Below are 19,346 nucleotides of genomic sequence, written 5' to 3' on the forward strand. Positions count from 1 at the left end.
TGCTCATTCCTACTCCAAAGATGACAACCCCAAACCCATCTGGCTACTGCACCCAACTTGAATTGTATGTCTGGTTGACATGCAGTTGTCTCTCTGATTCAGATGTAGCTCCTTGTGGTCCAGTGATTCATTAACAGAAAGAATACCATCTGTGTTCTCCAACAACTGAGAAACCATGGCTTAATAGAAACTGGATGATTGTAGATGAGATGTCCTGTTCTTAAGTATCCCTTGGCCCTTCCACTACCATAGGTCTTGGGAGGGATGGAATGGGAAACTAATTATTCTGAAATCTCAGAGGACATTTAGGTAACTGAAAAAAATAACATTGCTTTATCTTCCTAGCAAAAGTAGCATTAGACAGAAGGAAAGGTTCTTGGTGACAAAAGGCACTCTTTTTGATGGTAATCTGTGAGGACAGACACTAGATAAATAAAGGTTTTAGTGGAAGTGTTGCAGGAACAAAGTGAGAAGAGAATTCAGAGCAAAATTAAATAGCAGCTCTTTTAAAATAAGAACAACTTGACTAGATCATCTTGATGTATCCATTGAAAGATTAGTAGATTTTGATGAATAACTTTTGACAGAACCACATCAAAAAGTTAAAACATTCTCCCCAGTGCTGTGGCACTCACCTATAATCCCAGTGACTCAGTGTGCTGAAGCAGAAGGATATAAATTCAAAGCCAGCTTCAGAAAAGTAGTGAGGACCTAAGAATCTTAGTGAGACCCTGTCTCAAAATGAAAAATAATGGGTTGTGACTCAGTAGGTAAGTGCCCTAGGTTTAATCTCTCATACCCCAGCCAAAGGGAAAGCATTCCTTTTTATTACATATATACATACATATATAAATATGTGTGTATATATACATATTTATGCACACACACACAACTCCACCTTTCATCCTCTTTTCTTTAATTCTCCCATTAGGTGACATGGACATTATGTGTTTCGCACTGTGTGCTTCCTATATTTTTATATAATTCAGACGATATATCGGTCTAAGACAGGCATCATCCTGATGGAGTAAAATAATTCTCCAAGCCAAAGATCTATTTAAAAGTAGTCGAAATGAAAGCAGTAATAGTTCATCTAAAAGTAGTTTAAAGCATGCATGGGGATTTTAAAGTAAATTCTACCAGTAGTGTAGATCGGAAGATCCAGTTCATGAGGTGGGGAGGAGGGACAGAAAAGGGTAGGATCACCTGTTTGAACAGATTTCCTGCAAGGAAAGTGTTCTGTATTTTGGCATTTCTATCAAGCTTGCTTGGAAGTTGTTGACAGTTTTGTTTTAGTAGGAGTTTGTCACTTTAAGGGAAAAGCAGGAAGTTAAAAGTGAATGCGGAGAGGAGGGGAGCAAAAGAGATTAGAGGACCATTCTGCCTCCAGAGGGAGTAAAAGGGCAATGCCTATAACAGCAGCTGAAAACTACAGAAGTTGTAGATGATATATTTGTTTTCTTATTTCCTGCCCAAAGCAGATTCACTCCACATTTTCTTCCCATTAAGAGAGGAAGAATTGCTGCCAATGAGTGTGTGGGGTGTTGGCTGAAAGGAGGTGGGGCAGAACAGCTCCCCATCAACTGTTGCTACTGTTTGTACTTCTGTAGTTTATATTTCTTTTATTACAGCAGAAAATCAGATTAATTTCCAGATTGCAGCTGAAGAATCAGTCTGATGCTTCTGGAAACAGTAAGATAACACTATGGAGCTTCTCAGCTCTGGGTCCTGCAGGCAACCGGGCTGCCCTACCCTGTGCAGGAGATTCCTTCTGAAGAGGGCAACCAAATCTGGCTTTCCCTAAGTCACCTTTTGTTACAGCATTTATTTGAGTGTCATGGCAACTTTCTTTCATAAAAACTGTTGACAGATTTGTGTTTTCTGTCTCTTGTCATTCTTTCTTTAGGAAAAGTGACATTGCCATATCCAGGTGAAGACCTCTGGAGACCATGACCAAGAAAAGAATTGCTGTGATTGGGAGTGAAGACTGTGGGCTCTCTTCTGTCAAGTGGTGCCTGGATGAAGACTTGGAATCTGTTTGCTTTGAAAGAACTGATGATATTGGAGGACTGAGTAAGTATCAGGTAAATCTCCTTGTCCCTTAATACTTGAAGCCCTCCCTGCAGATGGGTGCATGCAACATTTTATCTCATGTTAGGTAATAAGAGAGCTTCATAGTGGCTAAACCTGATAAAATTCTGCCTGTTAACTTCTTAACATTCCCCCACCCTACATTTTATGAGGGTTTCTCTCTCCCTCTGTTGGCTGCAAAATGCATTGCAGATGTCCCTTTTTTTTCCTTTTCTACTGTCTATGAAAACCACAGACAATATTTTCATTTCATTAGCTTTTCTATTTTTCAGAAGAGGGAAACAATCTGGTGAAGCAGGAAGGATGAGTAACAGAACAACATATACTAGAAAGTACAAAGGGTTTAGAAAATGTAGAGTGGTTGCTTCTGATATGTCTAAAAGGCAAATGAGCTAGAATAACTTGCTAACAACTCCTTCCAGGAATACCCACCTCTAATCTTCAACATTACTTTTTCTATTAAAAATCCAAGTAGTTTTCTGACATTTATTTTCCTTGAATAAGGTATAAAATTTGATAGTATTGTTTGCTGTAAACTTCTTGTTTTGAGAAGTTCAAAGTCCTTTGTCTTCCAGAAGAGGGTAAAGGGCATCTGCAATGGGTTTTCTTGTCCTTACACATACTCAGTTTTAAAGTTAAATTGTTTTAATATGCACATCCAACCCTGCAATATGTTAGTAACCATTGACAATACCATCTATTTAAATGGCATGCTTATTAAGTGCCAAAAATTATCAGTCACCTTCATTGATCTCTAACTTGGTTTACTTTTAAACTAATTTTCTGAACAAGCAAATGAAATTGAGGTGTCACAGGTATATCTCACATCATAAAAACAAGCACAGTGTTGGCCAGCTGCTTAAAAGTGACCTTATGACATTTCTTAGTTGAACAAATGTGTTGTTTCTTGACTCCATTTTGGGAACTAATTCTGACTATGGTCTTATTCATATCTAAACTGAATCCCCTCAGCAAATCCCTATACCTTTATCATAATCAGATGTGGGCTGAAAACCCTGTTAATTTGTTTTTAGTAACAGAAAATTCTACTCTTGAAATCCAGTCACACCCTAGTTTAGAGGTTAAGAACACTCTTTTAGATTCAAAGACTGTCATTTACAAGAAGTATGGCCTTGGGCGAATCATTAAACCTCTCTGCCCACTGTTTTTTAATCTTTAGGAAGGGAAAATAGTAATACCCCCTTTGTACAGTGATCATAGGAGTAAGTGAAAGAAAAATTACACCAATCACTTATAAAAGTGACAGCTCTGCATATAGTTACATGTCAGTTATTATTCATGCCTAGAGTGAGACCCCACATTTTGCGTCTCCTTAAGCATCCTAGCCAGGTTTGGCAATTACTGAACAGCAGTGAAATCAATTGAGGCAGGGATGATTTTGGGAGGGTAGCCATTATTCTGCCTGATTATCAGTTTTGTGGTTTTTAAACTCTAAATGGATTTGAAGTTAAAATCTGCTGAATATACAACATGTATATTATCCTCTGGGCAAAATTTCAACACACTATGAACCACTTCCATAAAAAAAATAAACTTTCATCATAATTCTCTGACTTCTCTGACTTTTCTTAACACAGACATACCTATATGGTTCACTTTTATATTCTAGAATCAAGAATGATGCCTGGCATATATTTCCTACCCAATATATTTGTTTAATATGTAGATTTCTGAGAAGGAAGCTGTCCTAAGTGGCTGCTAAGAATGTTTATGGAGCTATAGACCCTCCTTTGCTCATTTTTCAGTTATGTAGCTGTGGAGACTAAGATATTATAAATGTCCTTTAATGGACTGAACATATTTTGCATGTTGCTGGTGGCTACCTTGAGAACTTTTTCCTAAGATATACTTCTCTATCAGTCCCATGATCATTATTTGGAGTCTAGTTGTCCTTCCATCCCCCCCAATTTTTTTTTTATAATTTGTTAGAGGTTTCATATGTAGAATTGATGTAAGCACTTTGAAATTCCACCTCCACTGGTAGGTGTCCAATAAGAACACTGGGAATTCAGGGTTTCTATTTTCTCTTTTTCTGTGACAGTTTTCTGGGATTCAGTATATTTTTATTTTCTTCTCAGGTAGTACCACTTGCACTTCCCTATTGTAATTCCTCTTTCATTTTTCTATCTGCCAAACAAGTGTTTTCTCAGGCACCACCATTTTTATTTTCTAATCATGTTCTACCTACCAAACTGGTATTGTCTTCTCCTTGTACAACTGAAAGTGTTCTAATAATAATTATATTAGCTTTCAAGACATTATTTTCAATCAATTCTTAATCTCTTCATTAACATTAAGTAATATTGATGGTAGAAAGTAGGTTGTGAAGGGTTTCAAGATGGCGGACTAGAGGGCGGCTGCATTTCATGTTGCTCCAGGATGCAGGATTCAAAAGAGGAGATAGTGAGAGACTTGGGACCAACTCAAAGCCGCCAGGTGAGTCTCTCCTGTTGGGGAGGTTTCCCAGATGGAGCGGTAGTCCCGGAACGCAGGAAATTTTGTGAAGTAGAGTTTCTCGGTGAGACGCCCCTCCCCCCACTGGAGCAGTGAACTCGGACAACTGGGAGCATCGTAGAGGAGGCCGCTCAGCACAGCGCTTGGACTCGGAGCAACCATTGGTGCTCTGGGCAGCTGCCTGAGGAGGAGCTGTATGGCAAGCTGTTCGGACACAGAGTGATAGCTTCTGAACACCGGGGGGCTGCCTGGAGGAAGAGGAGGAGTGAGGTGGGTCACTTGGTCTTGGAGGGACTACACCAGAGCTACAGGTGGTTTCCAGAGGAAGAGCTGTGTGGCGAGCTGTTTAGACTCAGAATGACCGCTTCTGAACACCAGGGGGCTGCCCGGAGGAAGAGGAAAAAAGTGGCAGATTGCTTGGTCTAGGAGTGACTGCATCAGAGCTACGGGTGGCTGCTCAGAAGAGGAGGCAAGTGGTGAGTTGTTTGGACTCAAAGTGACTGCTCCTGAACACTGGTGACCTGCCTGGAGGAGGAGCACGGTGGGTTGCTTGGTCTCAGAGTGACCGCTCCTGAACACCCAGGGGGCTACCCTGAGGAGGAGGAGGAACAGAGTGGATCACTTGGATGCAGAGTGACTGCCTAGGCCTACAGGTGGTTGGTGGGAGGAGGTGACACGAAGTGAGTTGCTTGGACTCCTAGTACTGTGTTGGAACACTGGGCAGCTGTCCAGAGGAAGAGGCATGTGGTGGGTCACTGCGACTCCAAGTGACTGTGCAGAGCTCCAGGTGGCTGCTCAGAGGAGGGGCCGCATAGGCAGGCGATTAGGTGCAGAGCAGGGTCCCAGGACCTAGGTGGCTTCTTGGTGGAAGAGATGCACAGAGACACGCTTAGGGGCAGAGCAAAGTTTCCAGGACTACAGGAAGATTCTCTGAGGAAAGGCAGCTTAAGGAGACTCATCTGCAAAGGGAGAGGCTCCCAGGCCCAGGAGGTAGGTCTGGGACCCTGGGAACGTTGCAGAGGAAGGCAGTCTAGCCCAGGTGGTAGATGTAGATTGAGGGGAACCTCTAGGAGGGGAACTGACCAGCGAGAACTCCCCACCGGGTGAGTCTTCCCTGCCGGGTGAGTAAAAGGGATGGTAAAACCAGAGACACAGGCACAAATAGGCCTTGCCTCAGCCTGCAGTCTAGTTCCCTTTTGGATGACTATTGGTCATCAAGTGGAGGCACCTTTGCCCACTATCAGGGAATATACCCCACCAGAGGGTCACCACCCCTAGAGAGGCAGCTTCCTTGAGGAGCACCGCATTATCAATTTCCTCCGTGACGTCAGGCTACTGAAGGCTTAGAGGGGATATACTAGAAATCTTCAGGGACATTATAAGTCAATAGAGGAAATCTGTAATATCTTAATGACCCACTGATTCCTGAACAATATGAGAAAACAAGGAAAGAAAATGCCCCAAACAAGTCTAGATGTTACATCAATAAAATCCAATGACAGCATGACAGAAGAAATGACAGAAAGGGAGTTCAGAATGTACATAATTAAAATGATCAGGAAGGTAAAGGATGAGATGAAAGAGCAAACGCAGGCATTGAATGATCACACCAATCGACAGTTAAAAGATCAAATACGGGAAGCAAGAGATTATTTCAATAAAGAGTTAGAGATATTGAAAAAGAAAACAAACAGAAATCCTTGAAATGAAGGAAAAAATAAACCAAATTAAGAACTCCATAGAAAGTATAACCAATAGGATAGAACACCTGGAAGACAGAACCTCAGATATTGAAGACAAAATATTTAACCTTGAAAACAAAGTTGAACAAACAGAGAATATGGTAAGAAATCATGAACAGAATCTCCAAGAACTATGGGATATCATGAAAAGGCCAAATTTGAGAATTATTGGGATTGAGGAAGGCTTAGAGAAACAAACCAAAGGAATGAACTATTCCTATTCAATGAAATAGTATCAGAAAATTTCCCAAATCTGAAGAATGAAATGGAAAATCAAGTTCAAGAGGCTTATAGGACTCCAAATACACAAAATTACAACAGACCCACACCAAGGCACATTATAATGAAAATACCTAACATAAAAAATAAAGACAGAATTTTAAAGGCTGTGAGAGAAAAGAACCAAATTACATTCAGGGGGAAACCAATACGGATATCAGCAGATTTTCCAATCCAGACCCTAAAAGTTGGAAGGGCCTGCAACAACATTTTTCAAGCTCTGAAAGAAAATGGATGCCAACCAAGAATCATATACTCAGCAAAACTTACCTTCAAATTTGATGATGAAATAAAATCATTCCATGATAAACAAAAGCTAAAAGAATTTACAAAAGGAAAGCCAGCATTACAGAACATTCTCAGCAAAATATTCCATGAGGAAGTGTTAAAAAACAAAGAAGCAAGTCAGCAAAGAGAGGAATTATCCAAATGGAACTGTCAAATAAAGAAGGAACCAAGTCGTGTCAAAAAAGTAAATAAATAAATAAAATTTAAAAAATGAACCAAATGAACGGGTATACAAATCATATCTCAATAGTAACCCTGAATGTTAATGGCCTGAATTCATCAATCAAAAGTCATGGGCTGGCAGATTGGAATAAAAAGAAAGATCCAACAATATGTTTCCTGCAAGAGACTCACCTCATAGAAAGAGATACCCATTGACTGAAGGTGAAAGGATGGGGAAAAACATACCATGCACATGGACTCAGCAAAAAAGCTGAGTATCCAACCTTATATCAGATAAAGTGAGCTTCAAGAACATTTAGTAAGAAGGGATAAAGAAGGACATTTCATACTGCTTAAGGGAAGCATAAGTCAGCAAGATATAAGAATCATAAATATCTATGCCCCAAACAGTGGCTAATCCATGTATGTCAAACGAATCCTTCTCAATTTTAGAAACCAAATACTCCATAACACAATAACACTAGGTGATTTTAATACACCTCTCTCACCACTGGACAGAGTTTCCAAACAAAAATTGAACAAAGAAACCATAGATCTCAATAACACAGTTAATAATTTCGACCTATCAGACATTTATAGAATATACCATCCAACCAAGAGCGAATACACTTTCTTCTCAGCAGCACATGGATCCTTCTCTAAAACAGACCATATATTATATCACAAAGCTAATGTTAGCAAATACAAGAAGATAGAGACACTACCATGTATTCTATCAGATCATAATGGATTGAAGTTAGAAATAAATGAAAGAGTAAAAAACAGAAACTACTCCAACACCTGGAGATTAAAAAATATGCTATTATATGATGAATGGATAACAGAAGATATTAGGAAGGAAATTAAAAATTCTTAGAGGTAAATGAAAACAAAGAAATATCGTATCAAAATCTCTGGGACACTATGAAAGCAGTACTTAGAGGAAAATTTATTTCATGGAGTGCCTTTAATGAAGAAGTAAAACTCAACAAATAAATGACCTAACACTACAGCTCAAAGCCCTAGAAAAAGAAGAACAGACCAACACCAAAAGTAGTAGAAGAGAGAAAATAGTTAAACTCAGAGCTGAAATCAACGAAATTGAAGCAAAAGAAACAATACAAAAATTGACAAAATAAATAGTTGGTTCTTTGAAAAAATAAACAAAATTGATAAACCTTTAGCCACACTAACAAAGAGAAGAAAAGAGAAAACCCAAATCACTAAAATTCAGAATGATCAAGGAAATATCACAACAGACACGTGTGAAATACAAAACATAATTAGAAGCTATTTTGAAAATCTATACTCCAACAAAATAGAAAATTTCTAAGACATCAACAAGTTTCTAGAGCCATACGAATTGACTAAACTAAATGAAGCGGACATACACAATTTAAGTAGACCAATTTCAAGTAACGAAATAGAAGAATTTATCAAAAGCCTACCAACAAAGAAAAGTCCAGGACCAGATGGGTTCTCAGCCGAGTTCTACAAAACCTTGAAAGAAGAGCTCATCCCAATACTTCTCAAAGTATACCATAAAATAGAAGAGGAGGGAACTCTCCCAAATTCATTCTATGAAGCCAAAATTACCCTGGTACCTAAACCAGACAGAGACACATCAAGGAAAGAAAATTTCAGACCAATATCCTTAATGAATATCCACGCAAAAATTCTCAACAAAATTTTAGCAAATCACATACAAAAACATATTAAAAAGATAGTGCAACATGATCAAGTGGGTTTCATCCCAGGGATGCAAGGTTGGTTCAACATCAGGAAATCAATAAATGTAATTCAACATATCAATAGACTTAAAGTCAAGAATCACATGATTATTTCAATATATGCAGAAAAATCATTCAATAAAATACAGCATCCCTTTATTCCATAAACGCTGGAAAAAATTCACAATAGCATTGAAAAAAATAAAATACTTGGAATCAATCTCACAAAAGAGGTGAACGACCTCTACAATGAGAACTACAGAACACTAAAGAAAGAAATTAAAGAAGATCTTAGAAGATGGAAATATATCCCATGTTCTTGGATGGGAACAATTAATACTATCAAAATGGCTATACTACCAAAAGTGCTGTACAGATTCAATGCAATTCCAATTAAAATCCCGATGATATACCTTACAGAAATAGAGCAAGCAATTATGAAATTTATCTCAATGAATAAAAACCCAGAATTGCTAAAGCCATCCTTGGCAGAAAGAGTGAAGCAGGGGGTATCGCAATACCAGATCTTCCACTCTACTACAAAGCAATAGTAACAAAAACGGCATGGTATTGGTACCAAAATAGAAAGGTGGATTAATGGTACAGAATAGAGGACATGGGCACAAACCCAAATAAATACAATTTTCTCATACTAGACAAAGGGGCCAAAAATATGCAATGGAGAAAAGATAGCCTCTTCAACAAATGGTGCTGGGAGAATTGGAAATCCATATGCAACAGAATGAAACTAAACCCATATCTCTCACCATGCATGAAACCAAACTCAAAATGGATAAAGGACCTCGGAATCAGACCAGAGACCTTGCATCTTATAGAAGAAAAGGTAGGTCCAGATCTTCGACATGTCGGCTAAGGACCAGACTCCCTTAACAGGACTCCCATAGCAAAAGAAATAAAAGCAAGAATCAATAACTGGGATACATTCAAACTAAAAAGCTTTCTCTCAGCAAAGGAAACTATCAACAATGTAAAGAAAGAGCCTACAGAGTGGAAGAAAATCTTTGCCAATCATACTTCAGACAGAGCACTAAGCTCCAGAATCTATAAAGAACTCAAAAACTCTACACCAAGAATGCAAATAATCCAATCGACAAATGGGCTAAGGAAAGAATAGACACTTCACAGAAGAAGATATACAAGCAATCAACAAACATATGGAAAAATGTTCAACATTTCTAGTAATAAGAGAAATGTAAATCAAAATCACCCTAAGATTCCATCTCACCCCAATTAGAATGGCGATTATCAAGAATACAAGCAACAACAGGTGTTGGCGAGGATGTGGGGAGAAAGGTACACTCATACATTTCTGGTGGGGCTGCATGTTAGTGCAGCCACCCTGGAAAGCAGTGTGGAGACTCCTTAGAAAACTTGGAATTGAACCACCATTTGACCCAGCTATCCCACTCCTTGGCCTATACCCAAAGGACTTAAAATCAGCATATTACAGAGATATAGCCACATCAATGTTCATAGCTGCTCAGTTCACAATAGCCAGATTGTGTAACCAACCTAGATGTCCTTCAATTGATGAATGGATAAAGAAACTGTGGTATATATATACACAATGGAATATTACTCAGCCATAAAGAATGATAAAATTATGGCATTTGCAGGCAAATGGATGAAATTGGAGAATATCATGCTAAGTGAGATAAGCCAATCTCAAAAAACCAAAGGACGAATGATATCGCTAATAAGTGGATGATGACATATAATGTGGCGTTGGAGGGGTTAGTGTTAGGGTTAGAGTTAGGGTTAGGGAGGGGGGCAAGAATGGAGGAAGGAAGGACTATATAGAGGGAAAAGTGCAGTGGGAGGGGTGGGTGGAAGGGAAAAAATAACAGAATGAATCAGACATTACCCTATGTAAATTTATGATTACACAAATGGTATGCCTTTACGCCATGTACAAACAGAGAAACAACATGTATCCCATTTGTTTACATTAAAAATAATTAAATAAAAAATTTTAAAAAATAATTCTTTTTCCATGGTAATTTCAGGTAAAAATTATAAGTTAAATTAAATTCAATTATTCATTTATTATCATAAAAAATAAAGTAGGTTGTGATATATATATTCATATATTTATCAGTTTACTTTGACGTTAGCTTATCAATGAAATTACTTGAAAAGTTAATAAATTTCTTTCAAAATGCTAAGGATTCAATAAGTACTCAATGCTATAAAATAATCTTGATTTTTTTAGTCAAACTGCGTATCTAAAAATTATTAAAGCATGCTAAACTGTGCTTTTCAAACTTTAATGTACACATAAATTACTGTAGATTCTCATGAATTAGTTTGGATTTTCCAAAATTCTCCATTTCTGACAAGCCCTAAGTGATATTTATGCTGATGAGCAGACAACTATTTCATATAGTAACGTTTTCAAGTATAGACAGACAAATAGATGCCTGTGGGCACAATATAATATAAAATGTTATTGTTACTTTTTAATCAGAAAATTAAATAATATACACCCTTTAATGAATTATTTTTTAAAAAAACATAAATTTCATAACTCTTCCTTCCTCAAAAAAATGGCAAAAAAGAATAAGACAAAAAATGGATTGAAAAACACTTAAAAGTGTGTAATTGTCCACTTTTGCTACATATTTAAGAATTAATCACTGGGAGAACATTAGCAAAAAATGATGTCAGCCCATTCAAGAGATTCTGGTTGTGTTGATCTAGAGTCCCAATAAAGTTCTCTGCTAGGTAATATAGGAAAAGTAAATAGCTAAATTGTTAATTAGGGCAGAGATATAGTCACAACCACACCTTAAATGAATACTTTGGTTGAAATAGGTAAAATAAATAAGAAAAAACTTGAAAAAAAGTCTGAAAGTCTTATTATCAGTCAAAAGGAAATAATTATAGGGCAGACAAATGAGTATGATCAATTTTGGATTCCTAGACTAAATAATTATTTAATAAGAATTGGAAGGAAAATAAACCTGAATGTGGACAAATCCAACACTCTGTTTTGTGGATATTTAATGTTTTGTAATACCCACTCTCCTAATATTTATTCATTTCTGTAATACAAAGGAAGCAGAGGGTCCAAATTGGTTAAACTGATTTTCTATAATCAAAAAGAATTTAACCATAATAGATTTGAAAACCTGTGGTTTGTGACATTTCAGTGACAGAATAATAGGCTGGATTTATATTGTATTATTTTATTGGATTACCACCTTAACCCCTTGAAGTAATTAACTGGAAATTTTTGAAGAAGCAATAAGTTTGTTGTAGGAAGAAGACACTGAATTAGGGATTAATGTCATCTGAACCAGTGCTTCTGTTTTCATGTGCATCTGAATCACTTGAGGATTTTGTTATGTTATTTTTGATTCAGTAAGTCTAGGTAGGGGCCTAAAATTCTGTATTTCTAACAATGCCCCTAGGGATCCCCTTTGTGCTGGTTCACAGACCATACTTTGGGTAGCAAGGATCTAGAACAGTGGTTTTCAAATTTCAGTTATTTTTTCTTAAGCATTTAAGTTGTTTATTTTTATTTTATGAATAATGCTGACAGTAACATCCTTTAACAATAATCTTTGTTTTCAAATATGAATATTTCTTTAAAAGGCCATATAAATTTCAAGAATTTTTATATACATTGAAAAATTGCTCAGAAAATACTGTACTAACTTATACTCTCTCTAGTATGTTTTGATCTAACCCATTTTTACTCATTTAAATGACTGTTACCCAACAATAGTAACAATGGGGTAAATAACAATTTATACTAGAAAGAGACTTAGTATATTTTCTTGAGATCAATGCCTCAGTATATATGAAAATTCTTGAGACTTATTCATTTAGCTGGGAAATTCTCACTTGAAATTTCTTGTGATTGCCATCCAATGAGTGCTAAGACTGAATTTGATGTGACTACTTTGTTCACATGTTTAGTACTTTAGGTGGGATAGCTAGAATTTCTGGGGGCTATTTGAATATTTCTCTATCCTAGATATTTTCTTCCATGTGCCTAGGTTGGGCTTCCTAACAGTATTGTGGTCTCAATGTAGTTGGAGTTTTTATAGTAAAGATTTAGAATATGCCCCAAAAGCCCAGGTGTTCAAGTCTTGGTATCCAATGCAGCATTGTCCAGCAGTGGGTCTTTTGGAAAGTGATTCATCCATTAGGGTTCTGACATCATCAGTGGATTGATTCATTGACAGCTGAATGGGTAACTAGACAGTGGTAGAAATTGTAGGAGGTGGCACATGGTTGAAAAGCAGGTTATGGTCAGTGGGGGTTACCCTTGGGGGCTGTATCTTGTCCTGGGCCTCTTCCCCCAACCCCTGCTTTCTGGCTACCATGAGCTGAGAAGCTTTCCTCTGCCATACCCTTCCACCATGATTTTCTGCCTTGCCTGAAACCAAAAGCAGTGGAACTGAAACCTCTGAATCCATGAGCCAAAAGAATTCTTTCTCATTGTCAGGTATTTGGGTCACAGCTACAAAAGCAAACTTCTTACATGGCTGCTGGGTTCCACCAAAGTGAGCCTTCTAAGACACCCAGGTGGAAGCTGCAAGGCTAATTTTTACTTAGTATTGAAAGTCATTCAGTGCCATTTCAACTGTATACTGTTGGTCAAAAGCAAGTCATAAAGATACTGACATTCAAGTGGAAGGAACTACACAGGCACAAGTACTGGGAGATGTGTGGAGGTGGTGTATGTGTGTCATTTGTTTGAATTGACATTTATTTCAGGAAAATTTTCAACTGTTCACTGGCTATTTGTAAATCATTAAATTAGTTCTCAAGTTGCCATGAATACTTCTAATTTACTGCAGGAAAATCCTGAAGAAGGGAGAGTCAGTATTTACAAATTGGTGATCATCAATACTTAAAAGGAGATAATGTGCTTCAGTGACTACACCATCACAGATCATTATCTTAACTTTACATACATTTGCCAGTTCCTCGAGTATTTCAGGATGTATGCCAAAGATTTCAACCTTTTAAAGTATGTCCAGTTCAAGGTAGGCAGTTTTGTGAGTGTCTTTGTGTTTGAAGTTCTTCATCAAGTAAATGAATAATGTGGCTTCATTACCAGTGCTTATGTGTAAATATTAGCTTGATATGCTCAAGTACAAAAACTCCACTCTTTGTTCTCTCTCTAAAATAGCCCTTGGAAAGTCTCTCATATATTTTGGCTGCAGATACAGAAAGATAACTGCCACCAGTATTTTCATTGTCTTTATTTCACACTCTGCTTATAATAAAGGAAATGAGGGAAATGAATAGGTATGGGAATTTTAAATCTTTCTGGTTCCACAACTTTTCCACTATTGCTTTATTCTTTTATACTTTCTGAGGCACTTTTCATTATATTATTTCATGTGATTACCAAAACAAACTGGTGAAGTACTTAGTGACTGGGAAGTTACTGAGGAAGCAAAGTAGTTAAATCTGGTGGAGAGAGTAGAACACTGAATTAGGAAACAAAACCCTGAATTCTGTCCCTTGTTCTTACAACTAATTAATTTGTGAACTGAGATGAGTTACTTTCTCAACTTGAATTTATCATAATTTTCTTTTTATGTAAAAGAAGATGATTGTACTGTATGACTTTTGGTTCCTTCCTTCTCTAAAGTCTGCTCTGATTTTCCTATAATTTGTAATTATGACCATAAACAGATATATCACCTGGCTTAAAGCCCAAACCTTCCACCTTTTTCTGTTTAGCAACAATAATAAAATGGTTATATCTGGTGACAATTTCTAAAGCCAGTCATTTACAGCCTAGTGGTACATCTCTGACCTGTTTAAGTGACAGTTCATGAACAAGTTTGCTACTGTACTAAGCAGTGATGATGCAAAGACAAAAAAAATAAGGAACTTAACTAAGTAACTATGTTTAAAGACACAGAAAATGAAGAAAATAATTATTATACATATAAGTAATAAACCAAGTGATAAGTGCTATAGAGATCTATACATTGCAGCTCAGAAGAGGGATGTTTAACCCAGCATGGAAGAGGAATCAAGTTGCAGGAAAGATTTTTAGAGAAGACAGTGTCCAAGCTGAGTCTTGATTAGAAAGTAGTCTACCAAATTAAGAAGGAATAAAAGGATGTTCCAAGTAGAAGCACCAGCTTGTGTTAAAACACATAACAGGATCTATAAATAGTACAGGATGGTTAAGGCTTAGTGTCTCTATTATTCAACCAAGACATTATAGCCAAGGCCCTAAAAGCTCACTGGAATACATTCTTGATGTTTCCTTAGGCTGGCAGAGTAACCCATATTTACTACTTTTTTTTAAAAACTAAAAATTATACCACTGATTTCCCTATCTCACTGCCTCTTTCTCTATAATTACTTGTAAAGTGGGCATATGTAAAAAGCAAAGAGAGATTCCTTTTAAAACAATAAGAACCACTGAAATATTTTCCTGCTCTAACATGAAAGGGAGCCTCATAGTCACATGTTTGAGGTTAGTCAAAGAGAATAGGATTTGGTGTCAGAAGACATCAGAGAGTTTGGGGATGTCTGGGGTTAGTGGAGGAATATGTGTTTAGTGTACAGAGTGTCACAGAAGTACAGGATAAATTCAGGATTTATTCAGGTGCTACAATGCCTTAAGGCAGAGACTAAAAATCCTCACAAATCTTACTTTTCTAGAGGTACAGGAGAGTACATTATTCTGTCAACTCCATTTTACTTTATGTGCCTTATGGAAGTCTTATCATTTGGACCACAACCTCAAACAAAACTGTTCTTTATGGAGTGTGAAAATCAAATATACTTGCAAGGACCCTAATGATGTGATGGTACCTGCAGTATCAACCTTTTGTGTAACATTTTGCAGGATAAGTCATGTCTAGGAAGATATACACTGTACTGGCTATGGTTACAGTCCCCTGTGTATGTTACTTTTCTTTCAGATCACTGTGTAAGGTATGAAGAAGAGGCCTGATTTCTCTACTTCAGGCCAAAGGGAGGTGGTCACTGAGTGTGAAGGGAAAAAGGAGGCTTATATCTTTGATGGAGTCATGGTTTGCACTGGCCATCACACTAATGCTCACTTACCCCTGGAAAGCTTTCCAGGTGAGTGACCTACCAGAAAAGAAGTTGACCCTTTAGCCATGCCTTTGACACTGAGGAATAGAAGGTTGTGGTCTGAGTGATTTTTACTTTGGGGAGAAATAAGGCTTACCCTAATTGTGCATGTTCCCTTGAAAATGGTATAATTTGTATTATTGCCATTTGGGCAATGGTAATTTTAGTGTTTAGAGGTCTGTGAACAATCATGCTACCACATAATGCCATTTCAGTCAAGGCTGGAATACATTCAGAATGGTGATCCAATAAGATTATAATTGCAGACTGAAAAATTCCTATTGACTGAGTAGTATCATAACCATTATAATATCATGGTGATGTTGATGTACAAACCCATCTGCATTGTCAGTTGTATAAAATTATAGCTCACACAATTATGTATGTGGTACATAATAATATTAAACAACCATGTTACTGGTTTATGTACTACATTTAGTGTAGAGTATACTGCTTCTACTTAAAGAAACATTTACTGTAAAGCAGACTGCCATATTACACCAAGTAGCCTCACATGTCTCATGTTTATTGTGGATCTTGATTGCATCAGGAGGCTACATCAAGTGACTGTCCTAAACAATTTATGCTTATGTAAGTACTTCTGTGATGTTTTCACAATAATGAAACCAACTTACAGCAAATTTTTGAGAATGTATGTATTTCTGACAAGTAGAACATGATTGTATTTAGTTTCACAATGACTTTGGTCTTTGTAAGGATCAAAAAGGAAGACTGTGGAATGCTTACACAGCATTCGTTCAGATCTGGAATTTTTTAGTGATGGAGAAAACAAACAAATATTGAGTTTCTAAGGGTTAAATGAAAGCTTGAATAATTTAGTTTGTTTGGGGCCTGAACTTTCTTTTTCTAAAAAGTGCACTTTAAGTATACCCTAGAGTATACAGAAACATATATACTCTAGTTGAAATGGGAGTATGTATCTAAGGGAATGAAAAGACAACAGAGAATGACAGTTTTCTGAGGCAGTTTGGATTTGTGAGTCTGCAAATTCAAAATACAAACTACATACAATAAAGGAATCACAAGTTACTATTCTGGGGCTATGGAAGAAAAATAAGCAAATGTATTCAGAATGACAAGAATAGCTGAAAAAAGGGAGATCATATGAAGAATGTGTGCTTCAACTTTAAATTCTACAAAAGAATGATTTTACAAATGATATCCATCTTATAAACTATCATCCAAAATTATTTTATGTTCTCTTGCAGGAATTGAGAAGTTCAAAGGACAGTACTTCCATAGTCAAGACTATAAAAATCCAGAGGGATTGCTGAAAAAAGAGTCTTTATAATTTTTGGAAATTCTGGAGGAGATCTGGCTGTAGCAATTAGCTACACAGTCAAGCAGGTTTGAGTCAATGATTTACTTTGCTTCATTCTATCTTTAGTATTATCAAGAAGGTAGACCCAACAGATTATGGATGGCTGCACATTGCCCATCAGTACAAGTGGCAAATATGGGGCTTGGTTTCATTGCCTCAATTGGCATCATGATTGATGCTAATGGAGGGGCATGGTTACTGATTAGAATTCCACTCTTCAGTTGGCTTTATACTAAGGAATAAGTTCACTGTTTCAGGCTGCACTCAGAATCCCAGTTAGGGCTGGGACTGTAGCTCAGTGACAAAGTGCAGGCCTGACATGTGTGAGGCACTGGGTTCCATCCTTAGCACCACAGAAAAATAAACAAATAAAACAAAGGCGTACTGTCCATTTACAACTACAAAATTTTTTTAAAGAATCCTAGTTAGCCTCTCCCTGGCTTTGATGAAGACCAGGTATTTGCTGAAAGAGATTGTGTAAATGCAATAATGAGAGTATGAATTGTCCATTGGCCAGAAGAAATGCCATGTTTTCATATAAAGGAAGGCACATTTTGATAATTAAAAACTTTTACTTAACAGAATGGTGGGTGAGTTTCCTTTTTGCCACTTAAATGGAAAAAAAAGGAAGCAATCTAATCTTTCCAAAAACATATTGATATCAGCACTTACCCACTGAGCCACTTCCCTAGTCCTTTTTATATTTTATTTAGAGACAGGGTCTCACTGAGTTGATTAGGGCATTGCTAAATGGCTGAGGCTGGATTTGAACTTGTGATCCTCCAGCCTCAGCCTCTGGAGCCACTGGGATTATAGGCATGCACCACTGAGTCCAGCCTATTCCATGATTTTTAATGAATCCTATAGGTGGTAAGTGCTAGTGAAGTGCAGAGGATGGAGAGAGAATTCTCAGCCTGAAAGGTCAGTGATGTTCTCATAGAGGAAGCCAACTTGTTCTGAATCTTAAAAATGAATGGACTGAGGAGAATTTAAAAGAGGAGAACTTTTCAAGCACATTAACTTTACACAGAAACATAGTCGTGGATCACAGTGAGATATATTCTTGGACAGTGTTTGGGAAGGAAAATGGCAGGAAATTTTTTAAAAAGATTGTACAGAACTAAAATGCCACACTAGTGAGTTTGAACTTAATCTTGAATAAAGTGGGAGTGCTTTCAGATTGTGAGCCAGAATGATAAAAGTAAACAATATTTTCCATGCCTTAGGTATTCCTCAGCACCAGGAGTGGGGCTTGGATCCTGAATTGTGCAGGGGATGATGGATATTCTTTTGATATGGTACACTTTTCTCAGCTTAAACATCTTACATCAAATATATGTGGCCGAGCATTAACAAATACATTTTTGGAAAAAAGTATGAATCAAAGATTTGATTATGAAATGTTTGTACTGAAGCCTAAACACAGATATGTTCTCAGGAAGGGAATGGAGTTGATATTGGCTAAGATCCAAGAACAAGGATTGTTCACACGGGCTAACAGAGCTATCTCTACCCATATATTAAGAAAATCCAGAGAATCTGAAATTCAATTTTTACCTTATCAACCACAGAAGAACAAGATCTGTTGGTCTAAAGTATATCTGTCACTTATTCTCATTGGCATTAACAATATTCTTATTCTGTCAGGTATCAGTTCTTTTAATATTGTGCCCAACAACAACAAAAAGGTAGTACAGGGCAGTGTATCATTCATTCAGTGAACAAATATGGGGCACCTGTTGTGAGAAAGGCATTATATTGGGCATGAAATACAGAGAGAAAAGATATGATAATACAAATAAATACCTTTCCTTTTTTGAAGAGTTTTTAAAGACAAGCACAGTGATGAATTATATGTATTATCTCATTTAACCCTCACAAATGGCCCTGGGGTTCTGTATTTTTTTATGTCCATTTTACAGATTTAAAAAATTGAAACTAAGATAAACTAAATAATTTGCTCAAGGAAAACTTGAGTAACAAATGGAAGACTTCAGAATGGATCTTACCTTAAAAATATAAATGAGAAGACAGACAACAGGATATGACAAAGAAATGCATAGAATGCAGAGTATAAAGAATGAGGTTCTCATACAGCCAGGAGGACCATTGTGAAATCATTTTCATATACTG

At 37.0% G+C, this 19,346-nt stretch overlaps 1 pseudogene; it reads left to right on the top strand.

The window, feature by feature from the left end:
* Nucleotides 1-1,663: 1,663 nt before the first annotated feature.
* Nucleotides 1,664-18,934, top strand: LOC124973251 (flavin-containing monooxygenase 5-like; annotated as a pseudogene).
* Nucleotides 18,935-19,346: the final 412 nt, after the last annotated feature.

This window comes from Sciurus carolinensis (genome assembly GCF_902686445.1).
Source record: "Sciurus carolinensis chromosome 14 unlocalized genomic scaffold, mSciCar1.2 scaffold_114_arrow_ctg1, whole genome shotgun sequence".
NCBI lineage: Eukaryota > Metazoa > Chordata > Mammalia > Rodentia > Sciuridae > Sciurus > Sciurus carolinensis.